The sequence below is a fragment of the Pinus tabuliformis genome, chromosome 9, assembly GCF_031772625.1.
Source record: "Pinus tabuliformis cultivar Carrire ecotype Pingquan chromosome 9, CPIR1, whole genome shotgun sequence".
Taxonomy (NCBI): domain Eukaryota; kingdom Viridiplantae; phylum Streptophyta; class Pinopsida; order Pinales; family Pinaceae; genus Pinus; species Pinus tabuliformis.
The window spans coordinates 1,921,826,753-1,921,845,001 of NC_142307.1; the positions used below are offsets into that span (position 1 = coordinate 1,921,826,753).

General features: G+C 37.2%; 2 pseudogenes; both read right to left on the reverse strand.

The window, feature by feature from the left end:
* Nucleotides 1–1,277: 1,277 nt before the first annotated feature.
* Nucleotides 1,278–2,805, reverse strand: LOC149156621 (1-phosphatidylinositol-3-phosphate 5-kinase FAB1A pseudogene; annotated as a pseudogene).
* A 1,147-nt stretch (nucleotides 2,806–3,952) lies between these two features.
* LOC149156622 (1-phosphatidylinositol-3-phosphate 5-kinase FAB1B-like) overlaps nucleotides 3,953–18,249 on the reverse strand; it is a 33,902-nt pseudogene continuing 19,605 nt past the window's right edge.

Below are 18,249 nucleotides of genomic sequence, written 5' to 3' on the forward strand. Positions count from 1 at the left end.
ACACACATAACACATTCACATGGGAACTTCCGATGTGGTGAGAACTTTGCGGTCACTTTCTGTTAACCCGATGGCTTACCTGTAGGTGTTCACATGGAAACTGACTTCCGACGCAGTTGCGGTTTGGATGGTTAACTCTGACGATTTACAATACACGTTCACATGTTGGCCTTCTCATACGTAGTTTGCCTTCGCGGTTATGGTTGTGTATTGTTATTTGTATTGTTTTGTATGTCATAACATATGCTGAGAGTTAATAGGTTAGGGTTTTAGGCTTAGGAATTAGGTTTTGATCATAGGTTTTTTTAATGTATTTTGATTTCAATACATTTTTGCATGATGTCTTTAGGTTCTAGGTTTAGGTTTACATCAAAATAGAGAAACCCATTTGTCCCAAATGTCACAAAGCGACATTGGCGACATTTGTCACATGACGAAAAACTTGTCGACATCAAAACCTGAGAGTGGATGACAAAACCCATGTTGACACCAATCCTGAGGGGCGAAGACAAACACGTTGATGACCAATCCTGGTGGAACTGTCGATGAACACAAGTCAACAACCAGGTACAAACCCATATCAACTGAATGCCATGAAACCATAAACATTACCTGAACAACGTGATCCATAACCAACATTGTCGAAGCTGAATTGAATTGACGATGACACTGAACAGTAAAGACGACACTTGAACACCTATGCAATGATCTGACGAGATCCTCCTGGATCAGTTGGAAAAAAAAAGTCAAGGAGGAATTTTAAAATCAACTAGAATTAATTATTCATGGCATAAAACAAGTTCAATATTAGAGCATTGAAGATAATTGGACTAGAAAATGGAAGACAATATTCAACCAGAAGATATTATCAAAAGAATTAAAAAGGAAAAGAAAAAGAAGATGGGAACATTTTACTTCATTTGATAGCTAGATCCACATGAGGAACTTAAAATGAGCTTCTCCAAACCCTTCAAATCAAGGAACCCACAACCTATTCACATAAATGATGATCACAAAGAATGAAATCTTTGACTTCCAAACTTTGTTGCTTGGTCCTATCATAAAAGTGCAATATCAAGAGCATATACCTTTGTTAAAGAATGCTCAATTTGTCAATTGTAATATAGTCGCAATCATTAGGCAACTTTGTTGCATAAATAACACCATTGCAAGAATTATTGGCTTTATCACCAGCAGCTAAAACTATTGATAATGTTACCTAAAATGGAAAATCAAATATGAGAAAATATATTTCATAGAAAATTTATGACTCTATTTTACCAAAAATAAGCATTGTATGAGTCTATTATTACCTAAAACCATCTCAAAACACTCTTCATTGGCTCCAACAAGTAATGAATAATCCATGACATCAATTGACTGCAAACACACATTGCACACAATCATGATAACTGACTAGCTCAACAAAAATTTGAAACTAAGATTACAATTATGTTAGCTTAAGAAAAATGAAAAACTATATTTACCATGAGAAATGAAGTATCATTCTAGAGTACTCTCTCTAAAAGGTGCTTGGCTTTATTCCCAAGAAATATTTGAGAAGTTGGCATGGTCTCTAAGAGATTCTGGTCCAGAAGAACTTTGTTGTTGCATGATGAATCTGCATTATAACAGGAGCAACCAGAACCTTTGAGCTCATAAAATTGTGTTACATTTGTTCTAAACAACATATTTTCCATTACCATCAGTTCATCCTGATCACTTTTCCACCTTTTTCATTATTTATAGTGACCTGAAAGATAAGCACATTATGTAGCATGCAGACACACAATGAAGGAAACAAAGCTTGGTAAACTCTCTAGGAGTTTACAAAAGGTAATTGTGAAATATAGAATAAACAATAATATGAATATCCAACTTGATAAATGCTAAGAATCTTTTCCAAACATGTGGGGCTTCCAGAACATATTGAGTCACACAAATGTTTGAAATATTCTAAGGAAAGCTTCATAAAAGACTCTAATTCTATCCCGGTGACTCTCTTAATAATAAATATTTCATCCAAGGATTTGGAAAAAAAAACATTTCTCTTTCTTCCTTGAGGTCCCCATTTCTTGCAGTGATTTAGTGACAATTTAAAGTCCATCTTTGTTGGAAAACACATTTTCCTAAGGGCATCAAACTATTTTGCATACTAATGGATCACCAAGTACTCAATTTTTCTGGGAGGACCCTCATCATGAAAGGATATTTTTGCATGTCTTTTCTATATAGTGATGTATCTAAACTCCCATTCCCTTTGGAGCCATATGTGTAAATATCCTCATATCCCAAACTTCTCTCTTTGGAAAGAACTTTACTCAAGTCTAAGGAACCATCTGACGACTAAAGTTCATTTGAAACAACTCCACCCATACCAAATAAATCTGAACATTCCTTTTCTTTATCCCTCTCTATTTCCTTTTGCTTCTCACTATCAGGTACCTTGTCATATAGGAAAGCATGATATTCTTGTGAGCTTAGTGCATAAGCTATTATTCTTGTTGGATCATAATCATAAACAACAATAGCCATATCATTGGAACTAGTTGGTAAAAGCCACTTACCCATTCCATTACCACCCAAAGGACAGAATAATGAGACAAACATAGGACTATAGCTTCTCTCAAAGTGAACTCTAATAGACCCCAATAAATTTTCTTGTAAACCCTTTTTGTAACTTTTTAGTAAGTTTGACATAGGAGCCCCAATGCAACTTCCAAACTCTTTCGATAGATTTAATGATTTTACTATTGAGGGAGGGATGCTTTTCTCAGGCACCTCTATTCCACCTTTATCGTGCATGTTTTAGGCAGATTTGTAAATCATCCCATCTCCTATTGAAATTTGTTCAACTAGATTAAAATATTATCTATCAACAGATTATGGAAACAGTAGCCAAAGTGGCAGAACCAACTTCCCACCCTTGTGATGTCACAAATACAACCTAAAATTTTACTAATTGGCCTTCTCCTATCCATGTTACATCTAATGTATTTGACAGATCAGCCAGGATAGGAGAATCACGCTTTGACAGTTTCCAACAGGTTTCCATATCTTCATTAAAACCGTTTGTATTGTCCCTAATATCAACTATTTCAAAAGAAATTGTATAAAAAACATTTATGTTGGTATTACATTTACCATTATCCATGTCAAAAGTATGAAACATGGTACCATTAGTTATATTGGATGAATCTCTAATGATTGAATATCCTTCCATGTCATCCAGATATTCTGGGTTGTTTTATCTTCTGAAAATTTAATAATTTCCACGACTTAATTTAATTTTCCATTCAGAGTCCCAATTCCCTCTAAATGGTCACACAAGTGGGAATTTCTCACATTGCTAATCATGGAAAGTTGCCCAGATCCATTATTTATGCCAGCTTAGATATCTTTGAACTGAAGATTCCCAAAACATATAGCTATGTCTAAACAATTTCCATCAACCATGGAGCATGTGTCCTTTGTCATTAGAATGCCAAAACCACCACTAGCATTGTTACTATATTTGACTCTACCCCGACAGTCTACAACTTTTTCATTTATGCTAGAATCATATTCCTTATGTGGAGTCTTAAAATCCTCCAGTGGACTAGATTCCAATTTGGCAAGAGACTTTTCACTCTAAGAGATGAATCTAAATGGAAAAGACAATGATCCTATTCATAGGCTTCATCAAGAATAAGACACCTTATATTTATTAGCTTTGAAATATCAACAACAGGTCTTCCAAGTTCCAACGTGCCCAACACTAATGATGGCCTCTTGCAACAAACCCTGTTTGAATTTGATAGATTGCATCAAAATAATGAACCCTATGAAGAAATGATTTCCAACTAAGCAATTTCTATAAACAAATATGGAAATATTCATTAAGTGGAAATATTATTCTAGCATACTATCATGTTAGACAACCTAAAGTACACTAAACAACCTTTATATACATCTATAATATCACCTCAAATTCAACTCTCTCTTTATGCAACATTCCTTCAAGCTCTGCAATTTGCCTCCTTGATTCAAGAACCTTAATACCAAAATAAAAGGATCTAGATGTGGCAATTTTATGTCCGAGAAAATTAAAAACCTCTCTAAACAAGATTTCCACTTTATATGCAACCTATTCATTTGTATCAACAAGCACATTAGTTTGGATATGGGGGATCCTACACCATAGGTAGTGTTGTAGCTTCCATTGTTATTTTCGTCTTATTTTCAATTTTATCACAAAAAGAAATAAAAGTCAAAAGAAATGGAAAATCAAACCATTGTTTAAAGTCCATGTAGGTTTAATAGGTGTGATCAAGTGATAGCTTGATGAGTATGATGAGGTGTGCTATGGGGAAACAATAAGTACGAAGGTTAATTAAGGCTCAACCCCTGCAGTTGACCGCGACATGAGCATGGTTGACCACAACGTGTGGCCTAGAATCATTGCGGGGGTTCAACCTCAATGTAGTTCCCTTATATTCTTTACCCCCACAAAGTCTAAAAGAAATGAAGTATTTTGTTTGATTGACAGGATGGCTTTGAATGTAAACCTGTGAGAAGATCTGGGCCATTTGATTGACAAGCCACAGATCCAATGGCAATCAGGCGGTAACTTATCGGACGCGACGGTATATCAAACATAGTTTAAACTTGCTGAAGTCCAGGCCAATCTCAGTCGTCCATCCAAAGAGACGGGATCCAATGGATATCGGGTGAAGAAATAATCGGGTTTTAGCGTTAAAGTCAGACCCGATAGATTATTAATTGGCAGTTTATATTTCCCATCGGGTCTGTATGGGAGTCAATGGAGCGTTGAAAAGGCAGACTCGATAAGGTTTATTTCAAACAGGTCTAAAGTCTCGTGAGTTTCGAAGGATTGAACCGTTGATTGAATAAGTGATCGGACGGTTCATGTACAACTAAGGTAGACCCGACAGGTTTATGAATTGGATTGTTAATCCTTTTCAGTTCCATGGTAAACTAATGTTCCGTGTAAATTAGTTGATTCCACTGTTTAAGCGAAATAATCAAAATTAGCGGTGGATGACTAAAACTCCAAAGAAAGGTGATTGGTCGGGTTTTCTTGTGTTTTGGCCAATCAAAACGCACCCGATACATACGTAAGCCCAGGTCCACGCACGGGGTTTGAGTCAAATATAGTTTATTATGATTAAAATAGTTTAATCATTATTAAAGCATCTACAGAGAAACTCAGCAGCCAAACAACAGAGCCGAAAAAGCTAACAGTCATCATCATTTTCTAACTTTTGTTACTTCTAGTTATTCTATGTTCTTTAGAATGAGGTGTCTTTTACCCTCTGTGTAATGTTCTGTAATAATTTTTACTCTAGATAGTTAGGAAAATAGTTAAGCAGTTTGACAGTTTTGGTGATCACCAACTATCTTATAATATATAAAAAGAGGAAAGTTTATAGAGAAAGGGTTTGAATTTTGGAGAACCTGGATACCAAGCTACTTGATTCCTGATACAACTGTTGATTAATGAAGAATCAGAAGTTTTCCATACATTATTGGGTATGATTTTGTGTCTTCTTTGTTATGTGTCATCTTATGTTTTCTTCCTTTGAGTGTAGTAATTGAAGTTGCAGGTCTTTATTTTCCTATGTAAATAAAGTTAAATTCCTTAAAGAGCACTCCTATACTTGAAGTTCCCATCTCTGCAATTCTTCTAAGTTACAGATAGTAGTTTCTGTGTAAAACAACATATTATCTATAACTTTTCCCAGTGTCACAGATAGTAGATCCTGTGTAAAACAGCATATTTTTTATGACTTATTCAATCTTTCTTCATTCATCATTTGTATTCAACAATAAAATGGCATTTTGATGTTTTCTTGTCACCTAAGTATTGAGGGTCAAGAACTAGATTTCCCAGGTCTTTCATTTGAGAACACAATATATAATTAAGTGACAAACAAGTGACAATAATTATAATCATTAATGTCTTAAGCACAATTTCTATACAACCAGGAAATTGGTTTCTTAAGGTACAACATTAATTGGTGCCCTTTCCGGGGAGAGAAGACAAGAAAAATTTTCCATGGGTTTTCAATCATTTCCTTTGGTTGTTCAGTGAGGAGGAAATATTTGGCTGTTTTGAATAAAAGCAATAAAAAAGCGACACCACAAGAAAAAGAACCACAGCCTGCAAAACAATTGAATAAGAACACTTTTCTCTGGGTTTATTAAGTTAGAAGTTGATTCTTTAAGATGAGAAGTTTCAGCAGTTGGTTGTACATTCACACCTGTGATCTTCACTTTGAAGCTTTCTTTTCTAGGATTTAATGGCTATCCCTGCATTCTTAGTCGATAAATTTGGCCCACTAGATTTTGCTGGGATCACTGGCTATCCTCATCATATGCCTACATTTCATGAGTGGAATGAGTATCTTACAAGATTCAGTGGAAATGAATATGAAGATCTGGTTCAACATCTCCAAGAGTTTCATGAATGCATGGAGCAGTAGAGTGTCATTCATGAAGATGTGAAGATGAAGTTGTTTATGTTTTCTTTGGACCAAGAAGCTAGGGTTTGGTACAGGTCTCTGCCTCATTCAAGCATTTCATCTTTGAAAGATTTCCATTCAGTATTCAATTCTTTTTGTAGAACTTTTTATGCACATAAGATTCTTTTTGAAGGTTGTTGTGAAGATTATGATTCTAAAGAAATTTTAAAAGCTCATGATAATCTTGCTGAAAAAACTAATGATCATGTTGATAATATATCAAGCATTCAGAGAGGTTATAGCCAAATTAATTATGAGCAAGTCTCTAAAAGCAAAGAACTATCATTTTCTCAAAATGATGCAGAAAAGTTTATAAAAGACTTTTCTTCAATAACCTCACAAGCAGATAATTGGTTGACTCTGTTCCAAGAAAATCAAGAGAGTATTCAAATGGAGAAAAGTTCAAACATGCATCAAGAATTTCTGCCCAACAGTCGAGAAGAGGGAGAAATAATTAAGTTGCAAATAAATCCCCAGAGATCTTATTTTGTTAAATTTGATGGTTCTCGTATTTATAACAAAAATGGTTCAGATGAGGAACGGGATGAAGTTCTTCAAGTTCAATAGTTGGATGTTGGACATAGAGAAGAAAACCAGCAAGTGGGAAATGTTGGACAACAATATGTTGAGCCATTTATCATAGAAAAAGAGGATATCTTATGTAAAAAGAAAGCTAATAAAGAGATTGTATATCATTGCATTGAAGAACACAATGATGCCCATGGATCATAGGTAAACAATCTATTTGAAGCTAGCTGTATGTCATATACAGATGTGAAAAAATTTATTTTTATTCCTGAGGTCATAATTACAAATTACTTTCAATCAAATCTCATAGATGAAAAGTGGAGACATAGATCATTTTCTTAAAGATGTTGCTGATTGTTCTATTAAGCATATTGTCCCAATAGAAGGTTTATTCGAGCAAGAACCTTCATACATAGAGACTTTCTTTCCTAGAGCTGATCAGGACCATATTTTTTCTTATACTTTTGAAGATCTTGTGGTAGATTACATGGAGAAATTTATTAACAGCCTACACATAGCATTTTGTGGATATATTCCTAATTTTTGTTGTGAGTTTCCCTTATGCATAGTTTATTTTCCGTTCAGGATGAATTTTATTTTCAAGATTCACTGGCATAACGGTTCTAGATCAGGCACTCAAATGCTAACCTGGTACCATTGGAAGATTGACTTCACTTGATGGAGATCAGTCATGCACATAGGTAGGAACCTATACATAAATAAGCTCAAGTGTTGAGTATTTGGTTTCTAGTTGCAGTTCTTTAGTTTAATTTTAGCAAATAAATAAGGGTGACTGTCCCAGTTGGAAACCGGTTTGCAGAGGTTTCAGACTTCAAGAATGTCAGTTTTTCAAATTTCAGGGTTTTAAGAATTTCAGACTCCATGCCCAACTAAGGCTACTGATCTACAATTCTCAACACCTTGCTATCAAAGCACAAGCATCCAATTATTGTAGATACCAGAGTGAAATTAGTGTGCAAATGCCATAAAATTTAAATTGATTAAGAAATATATGACTCCATGCCCAAGGTGAAGGCACTGATCTGTGGTTCTTAGTGCTTCTGTGGTAAAATCACTATCCCCAGGTGGAGCCAGATGTTGTAGCTTCCATTTTTATTTTCATCTTATTTTCAGTTTTATCACTAAAAGAAATGAAAAATCAAACCATTGTTTAAATTCCATGCAGGTTTAATAGGTGTGATCAAGAAATAGCTTGATAAGTATGATGAGGTGTGTTGTGAGGAAACAAGAAGAACGAAGGTTAATTAAAGCTCAACCCCCGCATTTGACTATGACGTGAGCATGGTTGACCACAACGTGTGGCCTAGAATCATTGTGGGGGTTCTCCATCAATGTAGTTCCCTTATATTCTTTACCCCCGCAAAGTGTAAAATAAATGAAGTATTTTGTTTGATTGACAAGATGGCTTTGAATGTAAACCTGCGAGAAGATCTGGACCATTTGATCGACATGCCACAAATCCATAGGCAATCGGGTGGTAACTTATCAGACGCGATGGTATATCAAACATAGTTTAAACTTACTGAAGTCCAGGCTAATCTCAGCTATCCATCCAAAGAGATGGGATCCAACGGATATCAAGTGAAAAAATAATCAGATTTTAGCGTTAAAGTCAGGCCCGATAGATTATTAATTGGTGGTTTATATTTCCCATCGGGTCCATATGGGAGTCAGTGGAGTGTTGAAAAGGTGGACTCGATAAGGTTTATTTCAAATAGGTCTAAAGTCTCGTGAGTTCTAAAGGATTGAATTGTTGATTGATTAAGTGATCGAATGGTTCACGTACAGCCAAGGTGGACTCGACAGGTTTATGAATTGGATTGTTAATCATTTTTAGTTCTGTGGTAAACTAATGTTCTGTGTAAATTAGCCGATTCCGTTGTTTAAGAGAAATAATCAAAATTATCGGTGGATGACTAAAACTCCAAAGAAAGGTGATTGGTCGGGTTTTCTTGTGTTTTGGCCAATCAAAACACACTTGATACATACGTAAGCCCAGGTCCATGCACAGGGTTTGAGTCAAATATAGTTTATTATGATTAAAACAATTTAATCATTATTAAAGCATCTACAGAGAAACTCAACAACCAAACAACAGAGTCGAAAAGACTAATAGTCATCATCATTTTGCAACTTCCGTTACTTCTAGTTATTCTATGTTCCTTAGAATGAGGTGTCTTTTACCCTCTGTGTATTGTTCTATTATATTTTTACCCTAGGCAGTTAGGAAAATAGTTAAGCAGTTTGACAGTTTTGGTGATCACCATCTTATAATGTATAAAAAGAGGAAAATTTACAGAGAAAGGGTTCGAATTTTGGAGAACCTAGAGACTAAGCTACTGGATTCCTGATACAACTGTTGATTAATGAAGAATCAGAAGTTTTCCATATGTTGTTGGATATGATTTTGTGTCTTCTCTATTATGTTTCATCTTATTTTGTCTTCCTTTGAGTATAGTAATTGAAGTTGCAAGTCTTTATTTTCCTCTGTAAATAAAGTTAAATTCCTTAAAGAGTGCTCCTATACTTGAAGTTTCCATCTCTGCAATTCTTCTAAGTTACAGAGAGTAGTTTCTGTGTAAGACAACATATTATCTATAACTTTTCCCAATGTCACAGATAGTAGATCATGTGTAAAACAACATATTGTCTATGACTTATTCAATCTTTCTTCATTCATCATTTGTATTCAAAAATCAAATGTAATTCTGATGTTTTCTTGTCACCTAAGTATTGAGGGTCAAGAACCAAATTTCCTAGGTCCTTCATTTGAGAACACAATATATAATTAAGTGACAAACAAGTGACAATAATTATAATCATTAATGTCTTAAGCACAATTTCTATACAACCAGGAAATTGGTTTCTTAAGGTACAACAGGTAGGATAAGCATATATTAATTAGCAAACATGATCCGGATCTTGGGGGGAGGCCCCCAAGATCTAAAAGATTGAAATGGATCTTGGGAGGAGAGACCCCCAAGATCTGAAAATTTGAATTACCAGAAGAAAAATAAGGAGAATGCCTAATAAACAAAACCACAAAGAAACTTTTATTTTAAATAGTAATGGAAATAAACCAGCTAGGGCGATGGTAGCTTATCTCTGAGAAGAGATGTGTGGCTACATGCCTCTGAACTGTAAAGGCTACATTGTGGCGGACAATCTGTCCTTTTACAAAATGTGACTTGTGACTTATAGTATTTTTCAGTTACAATACCATGGGTCAATTCCATGGGTGAATAAATACCATGGGTGGATTTTACAATACCATGGGTGGATGCCATTTACAATACCATGGGTAAATTCCATGGGTCGATGAATAATATGGGTGGATGAGTACCATGGGTGGATTTTATAATACCATGGGCGGATTCCATTTACAATACCATAGGTAAATTCCATGGGTCGATGAATAATATGGGTGGATGAGTACCATGGGTTGATGCCATTTTCCATTCGGATCATTCCTCCCTCCTTAAGAAGCAATGGTCCCCATTGCGTAAAGTTCCCTCTTGCGAAGCCTTTGTGGAATATGAAGAGCCATTGAAGATAAGGGTTTTATGTGGTTAACCCAAAACCCTAATAAATGAAGATCCGAGGATAGAGATACCCTGTAATGTGTGGTGTAGTCGGTAGGCCCAACCGCTTCACTACCTCTGCTGAAACGAGGTTCTTTTGGCTGCCACTGTCGACAATGAATTGTAGCGACGAACCCTTCACCCACATCCGTACAGTATCAGGTGGCTTCATGAAGGACGAGATCTCAAAGTTCGCCAGCAGTGCCGCCTTCCCTACAGCATCAAGCCCTTCACAGACGAGGTATTGTGTGATGTTACACCTCTGGATGTTTGTGATGTATTATTAGGCCAACCATACTTGTGGAGGCGACATGCTGTGTATGAGTCAAGGCCTCGTGCTGTCATCATTTCTTTGGATAATTAATTATACAGGATACCGGAGGTAGCACCACCTACCGCCACCTCTTTGATCACTGCTAAGAAAGGCAGCAAGCTCATCTCACAGACTAGGAAATTTATTTTCTGTCTGGTTCGCTCCCAAAGTAAGGGGAAGATCGTTGCTACATCCATGACCCCCGCGAAGGGTTCCTCCACACAGCAGCAGCAACAGAGGGATACAGTCGTGACAGAACACAGGAACAACTTCTCCTTACCCGAAGGGGTACCACACAAGTTTCAGCTGGGCGGCAAAGTTTGGTTACATTTGCAGAGGGAGCGCCTTACCAGAACCCATCAGAAACTCAAACCACTTCGACATGGTCCTTACACTAGTAACAAGGCTACGAGAAACAATGCTTTGAAGCACAACATTCCTTGGCTTTCACCGAGTGTTCAATGTGGACCGTTGTCGACCATGCTTCCCACCATTTCTGGACACATCAGAGATTGCATAACAGCTCACCAGAGACCCAAATCAGCAGAAGCTTCCTCATCTCAAGGAGGAACTCAATGCAATGGGGACCATTGCTTCCTAAGGGGGGAGGAATGATCCAGGTGGATGTTGGTGGCCACCCACCTATCCCATTTGGACCCCCACAACTATCTATTTCAGTCTTTTCAGTTTCCTAAATTGTAGCACAATTTACTATTTTTAGTAGTTTTTCGGGTCCTGAACTTCCGGAGCTATTTTTAGGCCCTAAACGACGTTTTTTTGGGAATCTGGGGCAACATGGGTCCATGGACCGATGTTGCCTCCCAAAGTGGTAGTACTCGGATATATCTTTCTAACGAGCTATTGTACGCGTCAAACGGAGATCGTATGCCAAAGTTATGACCCCGGGAAATTGATGTACCAATTTACCCAAAACGGGGCCCACAATTTGGCGTTTCATCTTCTAGGCTTAGGTTTTGGAATGTGAAGGGTTTTCCATTGTTTCTCAACAATAAATAGGCCCTCGAGCCTCATTGTAACACAGTTTTTGGGAGAACAGTTCAGAGGCATGTAGCCGACACATCTCTTCTCAGAGATAAGCTACCATCGCCCTAGCTAGGTTACTTCCATTTCTATTTGTACGCATATTTCAGTGTTTTACAGTAATGAAATGAAGTATTATTTCCGCTGCATATTTGTCTTTATGGTTATCTCTTTATTTTATTGCGTTCCTGTTTAAATCCGGATCAAAACATCTACCCATATGTACAATTTGTATCATAAAGTACCATTATAACTTCCTTTTTGATCCGATCTTGTTGATGTAGATCATGGAACCTTAATTTTGAAGGTTTAAAATGCACAGGTATAACATTGATGGAGGAATATCATAAACATGCAATCATACTGCCAAACATGTCACATTGAATTTGGGAACAATGTAGGTCCAATAGATTATTATGAAATAACCATTAATTATCACACACAATTATGGGTACTCTGTAAAAATCAAGAGCTACATAAATTATGTAAGATATCACAAGATGAAAATAAAAAAATAACATGAAAACTACTTGCAAAATATAAAGCGACCAAATTCAATGGCATACCCATAAAATCAAATGCAGTCTCAATGTAATGAATGACCACATCTTGCAACTATACTTGTTGCAACATGATTAGAGAAACTAAGCTCTATGAATTTTCCAAAGGATAAACCCCATGCAACATCAGACATGACTACTCGTTGGGTTGCTTTTGGAACTCCATCTTTCCATGCACATTTTAAGCACCTATGCCACATCCATATTTTTCCTTCACATTCACCAGGTAATGTCAACAGTAAAGGTAATTGTCTTACTGATATCATGAGGCTACCCTGACAGTGTGTATAGCAAAGAACATGTGCTTCTGAGGGTTCATTACAGAAACAACGAGAATTCTGCATGTTTTGGTATGTTGTTACATCAAAATTTTTCAATTATTATTGTGTAAATGCAAAGTATACAAGATATCAAGATAAACCTATGGAAGAAGAAAAATACATGAAAAAAAACCTACTTGGTCAAACAAATCATCCCGGAGGTACCTTCCTAGTGACTTGTCAAAACTACCATAATACTTGATGTGAAAGAGTTGTGAATGCTCACAGATTGTCTACTTCAACACACAACAACTTGATAACAAAACCAATATACTTTTATGATAAGGAGGAGAAGGTGGAAAGTATTTAGAGAACCCATTCTTGGTTTCTATGCCCTAAAATTTGCTCATCTTGAAAAACCTTGGACTTCATTTCCATTTCTACTATTCCTTGTGTTATCACTCAGGTTGTCCCCTAGGAAAATTCTAAGGAGGGGATACAGCCGAGGTAACCACTAACCAGTCTTTTAGTTGCAGATTCTAGCCAATCTGCAACCAGAGAGGGCTCTCTCTTTGTGATTTAGCTTTGTTTTGCTATATGTTAGGCTAGTTATGAGGCACAAATATTTGTTTGGTGTTTGGAAGGTGACATTCAATAGAACAGGGCTACAAACTAAAAGAAGTTCAAACCATTGGGTTAATGGAGTCAGTGAGAATGAATTACTGGGTATGGTTTCTTAAGCAAAAGGAGAAACTACAGAGCAAGATAGTTAGACACAGAACAAATTTCAAGCTGGAATAAGATGAAGTGAAGTCAGGGAATGAAAGGCAATTAAGAATCTTTCATTATGCTAACAGAGGGAAGATGAGTAAATACTATCAAGGAGTACTTAAGAATTCCCTTATTGTATTTAGGGTGCAAGAACCAGGGAGATAGGAGCAGTCAAGAATTCCTGCCTATGCTAGTCCTGTAGAAAACATGAAAAATGAGAGGAATTGAACACAGAGTACAACAAAGTAAATTCTGGGTTATTCTTTTTTCCTGCAATTTAGAGCATGATATTTAGATGGTATATAAAACACAGATACAGTAAAACAAGAGTAAAGAAGACTTATTGATCCATGAGGTAACGCGAGAATTCTGCAACATATTCCTTTGCCATTAATCCCATAACCAGCAAATTCACCAACAAAGCATTCCAGCAATCTTTATTTCAGAAGAGTTCTCAAAACTTACAGCGCAGGTCCAGAATGATATTCACCAGCCAACAATAATATATATCTTGAGGAGGTATTTATAAAAAAGAGATACAAAATATCTCATAGAGAAAATATCAAGCATTAACTTCATCCATCTACTTCTTCAAAGGCAATAAATGATCTTGAAAACAGAGCGTAATCAATGTAGGAGTAACTTGCGTTGTGCTGGTTGTCTTAGGTGGTCTGATATATTTGACTTTTTGATTCAGCCAGTTGGAAGGTAGTTGTCTCTTCATCCCGCATTCCTGCGTTGCTATCCTGGCCCTTCCATCTATGCCCGATTCCCCTTTAATGTTTTTTGGCGTGAACTCCTTCCTTGTTGTCTTCATATTTATGATATGTGGCATGCGCATTAAATTTGATTAAATGCAGATAATCAAAAAAGAATTAGTGTCAACACTACCTTGGTAAAACCTCCAACATGCCCTACCACCATTGGTCTGTTGGCAACTGGTGTCTTTGTAGTTTTATTAATGTTTCATTAGCTTCAGTATACCTGTAGTAATTGGGCTGGACTTCAAAACGATGTGTTATCTCATGTTCAATGTAGAACAAATTTTCTAATTTGTCATATACGCTTTATCCAAAGGGAGGTACCGTGTCTTCTGAAATGCTTGATGATGCTGTAATTTGATTGGTAACATAGGTATTTACCCTGTGAGCATACTATTCATGTGTCAACAATCTCGGATTGCTGGTCAATAAGCTGGGTAACCCTTTGCTTTGCAATACTGCAAACTTTTCTCTAAAGGCATTTATTTATGTCTGCATTTCTTGGCACTTTCTTTCCAGATTCTGTACAAAATTCCTCATGGTCAGCACCTTTTTTACTGTCAAAATAGTGCCTGTTCTGTCCTGAATATCTAGAGATGCTAGCTGCTCTCTGGTATGAGTATTCAAAAAATGAATTATTCTAGTGGCCTATTCGGGCTTGTTTGCTAATAGTACTTTGGCCTTTTTAGTTTCAACATGAGCTATCTCTATCAATTCAATCTGGTCATGGATAGTCTATATTGATGTCCATTGATCAGTGATGGACTGGCCAATTTTAGTCCACAAAGTTGTTTTTATTTCTGCTAGAGTTTTGTGAAGAGTAAGGTCCTTCTCTAAGGATTTTACCTTATTTTCCAAGGCCTTTACTTCTCTTGTTTTCTCAGCCATAGTTATTTTTGATTTATCATAGCTCACCTCTATCTTGGCGAGTTTTTCTTTGGCTTCTTTTAGCTCTACCATTTGGAGTTCTAAAGCTTTTATTTCCTTCATCATTTCTTCCATGCTCAGGTTGGTATCTGGTACTACTGTTGTTGCTATTGTAGTTGTTGCTGAAGCTGAAGTACCTGCTGTTGATGCTGGGACAGAGGGAGGGATTGCTGTAGTAGTTGTAGGAGGAGCTGTTGTGCTTATTGGAGCTGTTTCTGGTGGCTGGGAGGCCAATTCTCCTTGTTTTCCTTGTAATGCTATCTCCAATGCCTTCTCTGTTTCTGCCAGTCTCTCATTCATCCTCATTAGCAAACTCACCACGTCCTCCTCTTCTTTTTGTTGTGCAACTTTTGTGGTTTGAGGGTGCATTGTAATTGGCAGCTTCAATTGCTTTCTGATGGCTGCAATATCTTCTTCTTTCTTCTTTATTAAGGCCTGTATGCCCTTGGGATCCTTGGGATCATGTCCCAGCTCAATGATAATTTCCTCCAAGGATTTGATTCTATTATCCTTAGCCAAAGAAGAAGCCTTTTCCAATTCTAATTGGGCAGAAGTATTATGTAGTGAATTTTGTTGTCTGTGAGCCAATAATGCTTTGTCTGCCAAGGTGGAGTACACCATTTCTCCGGTTTGTTTATGTAATTCAATCTGGTCCATTGGGTGGATGTCTTTACAGAGGACTTCTAGATTGGTCCTGATATAATCAACAGCTGATTGTGGTTGCTACATTGTGGGCTTGAAGTGACTAAGGGTCATTTTCCCTTCTTGAATATCATAGGCTGCCATTAACCTTTGTTGATTTGTGGGGGCTATTCTCAGCAATTGATTATAGAGTTGGATCCTTATTGGGTCATTTCTAGCCTTTATTTCAGTAAAGGCTTTCTTGATATCCGAGCCTTTCTTGCTTTGTTGCCTGGTGGATGTAACCTCCACACCATGCTGCCTCTCTTGCTCTTGCTGATATGAGCTAGTTGATGTTTCCAGAATTGGAGGAATCTGTTGTTCAGTTGTTTCCTCACCCCTTAGGTTGCCTGCTGTTTCTTCTGCTAGTTCCTCTTCAAAGTAAGGATTCAACCTTTGCCTCTTTTCCCCTTGTTGTTCTGCTGATCCACCAAAATGTGTGTCTTCTGGTCTGTGTCTTTTCTTAGCTCTTTCCTCATTGATAGGAGTCCGTAACACAGGAATTTCAGGTACCTTTGTTTGTGTTGAAGGACCCTGCCCTTGACTTTGCTCCTTTGCTGTATCTGGCTGGTCTGCCATTATATCTTGCTGTTCTGAATGCTGTACTTCTTTGCCTTTGGATGTCCCTGCAGGTGGAGCACTCTCTTGGGTAGGTTGTTGTGAAGTTGTGGCAGATGATGTGCCCGCTCCAATGTGTTGAGGCAATGTGAAAGGGACCTATCCAAAAGAGTCCAGGTCAAGTGTTTTTTCAAGCTCTTTCATTGCTTTTTCTAATTTCTCTTCTTTAGTAAGCTCTTCAACTAGTGTGCCTTCTACCCATTCCTGTTGATTAGCATATTGTTCAATTTCAGGGATTTTGTGGTGCACATATCCTGTAAGCTTGTTTTTGACTCTTCTAAAACTTATGAAATGTTCAGGGTCATATGGTGACCCATGAAAACTTTGTTTCAACATAAGTTGATCTCTTAATATATTATCTGCTTCCTCCCAGGATTCTTCCCTTTTATTGAAGATAAAAGGGCCCAATTGATGTCTTATCTTGAGTTGTGCCTTTTTCCTGGCACCATAGAAATGAGTCAAATCTGAACTCCTAAATTTCCGAAAGTATTCCAGGGCAAAGAGTCTCATAAGGACATACTTTGGCAGCTTGTAGAGAGTTAATTCACAGCCATAAATCCTGATCACTGTGTGGTTTTGGTAAAAATACCAGTCACCAATACTGTATTCCTTTGAGAGATGTAAAATTTTCTGCATTTCAGCAGAGAGCCTAGCAGGAGGAGTTGTTATCAAAAAAGAAGTGGCTGGATATATGAACGGGTCAATGAACTCACAATATGTATAAGGGGAGTTGTTGACCTCATGGAATACTGAGGTCCAGAAAATTACAGACCTCCTTTCTCCTTTGAGGTCCAATTTTTTAAGAGGAATTTGGAAACTATCAGGTTGATAGTACAACAACAAATGATATATGTAGGATGCGTATTTGAACACTCTTTCTCTCTCCAAGTTCATGAATTGCTCATGGATTTTATTTTCTATGAAGGTGGCATAATCATACTTGACAGCAGGGGGATGTCCTGGAGTGAATATGGACATCAATGCTAAAATAATTTCATCAATATGCTCACTGGTTTTGAAACCCAGAATGTATGAAATCATATTAGTAATGAGTATGCCAGCCTCATTAAACCAGACTTGATTAAAAGGAGGTGGATGCCTGGGCTTGATTTCTGGTCTCATGAATAATTGAGCTATTTTGGTAATCTATGAGCTGGGCAGTTTGGCAGAGTGGTCAAGCAAGGATTTCATGGTGAGAGGAGCCAGAGGCTGAGTCGGCTTAAAGTTCAGCATCTCATTTATGGATTGAGGAGTAATATTGAAGAGTATAGTCCCAGATGGAGCCATAACTACTCTTTGTGTGGGTTCATAATTTGCACAGCATAAATGGATGAAATCAGGGAGCACATTTACTGAAGGGAGGTAATAGATAGGCATGTTGGATTCCCAAATTCCCAAGACATCAGTGTTGCTTCTGTAGCTATTTCTAATTTCACAAAAGGCTTGCAGGTGAGATTTGTAACCCATCATATCCTTAATTTGGAAGTCCCTGTCAGCAAGGGGTATACATTCCAATTCCTTATGTGGTGCATTCAAGGGGGAAACATTCAAGGCTACTGGAGCTTCCATGCTTCACTGTTTGTGTTTATAATTGGAATTTGGGCCTGTGTAGCAAGAGAAACCAGAGTACTGACACTGGGGTTTTTCTCAGGAAATTTGCAAT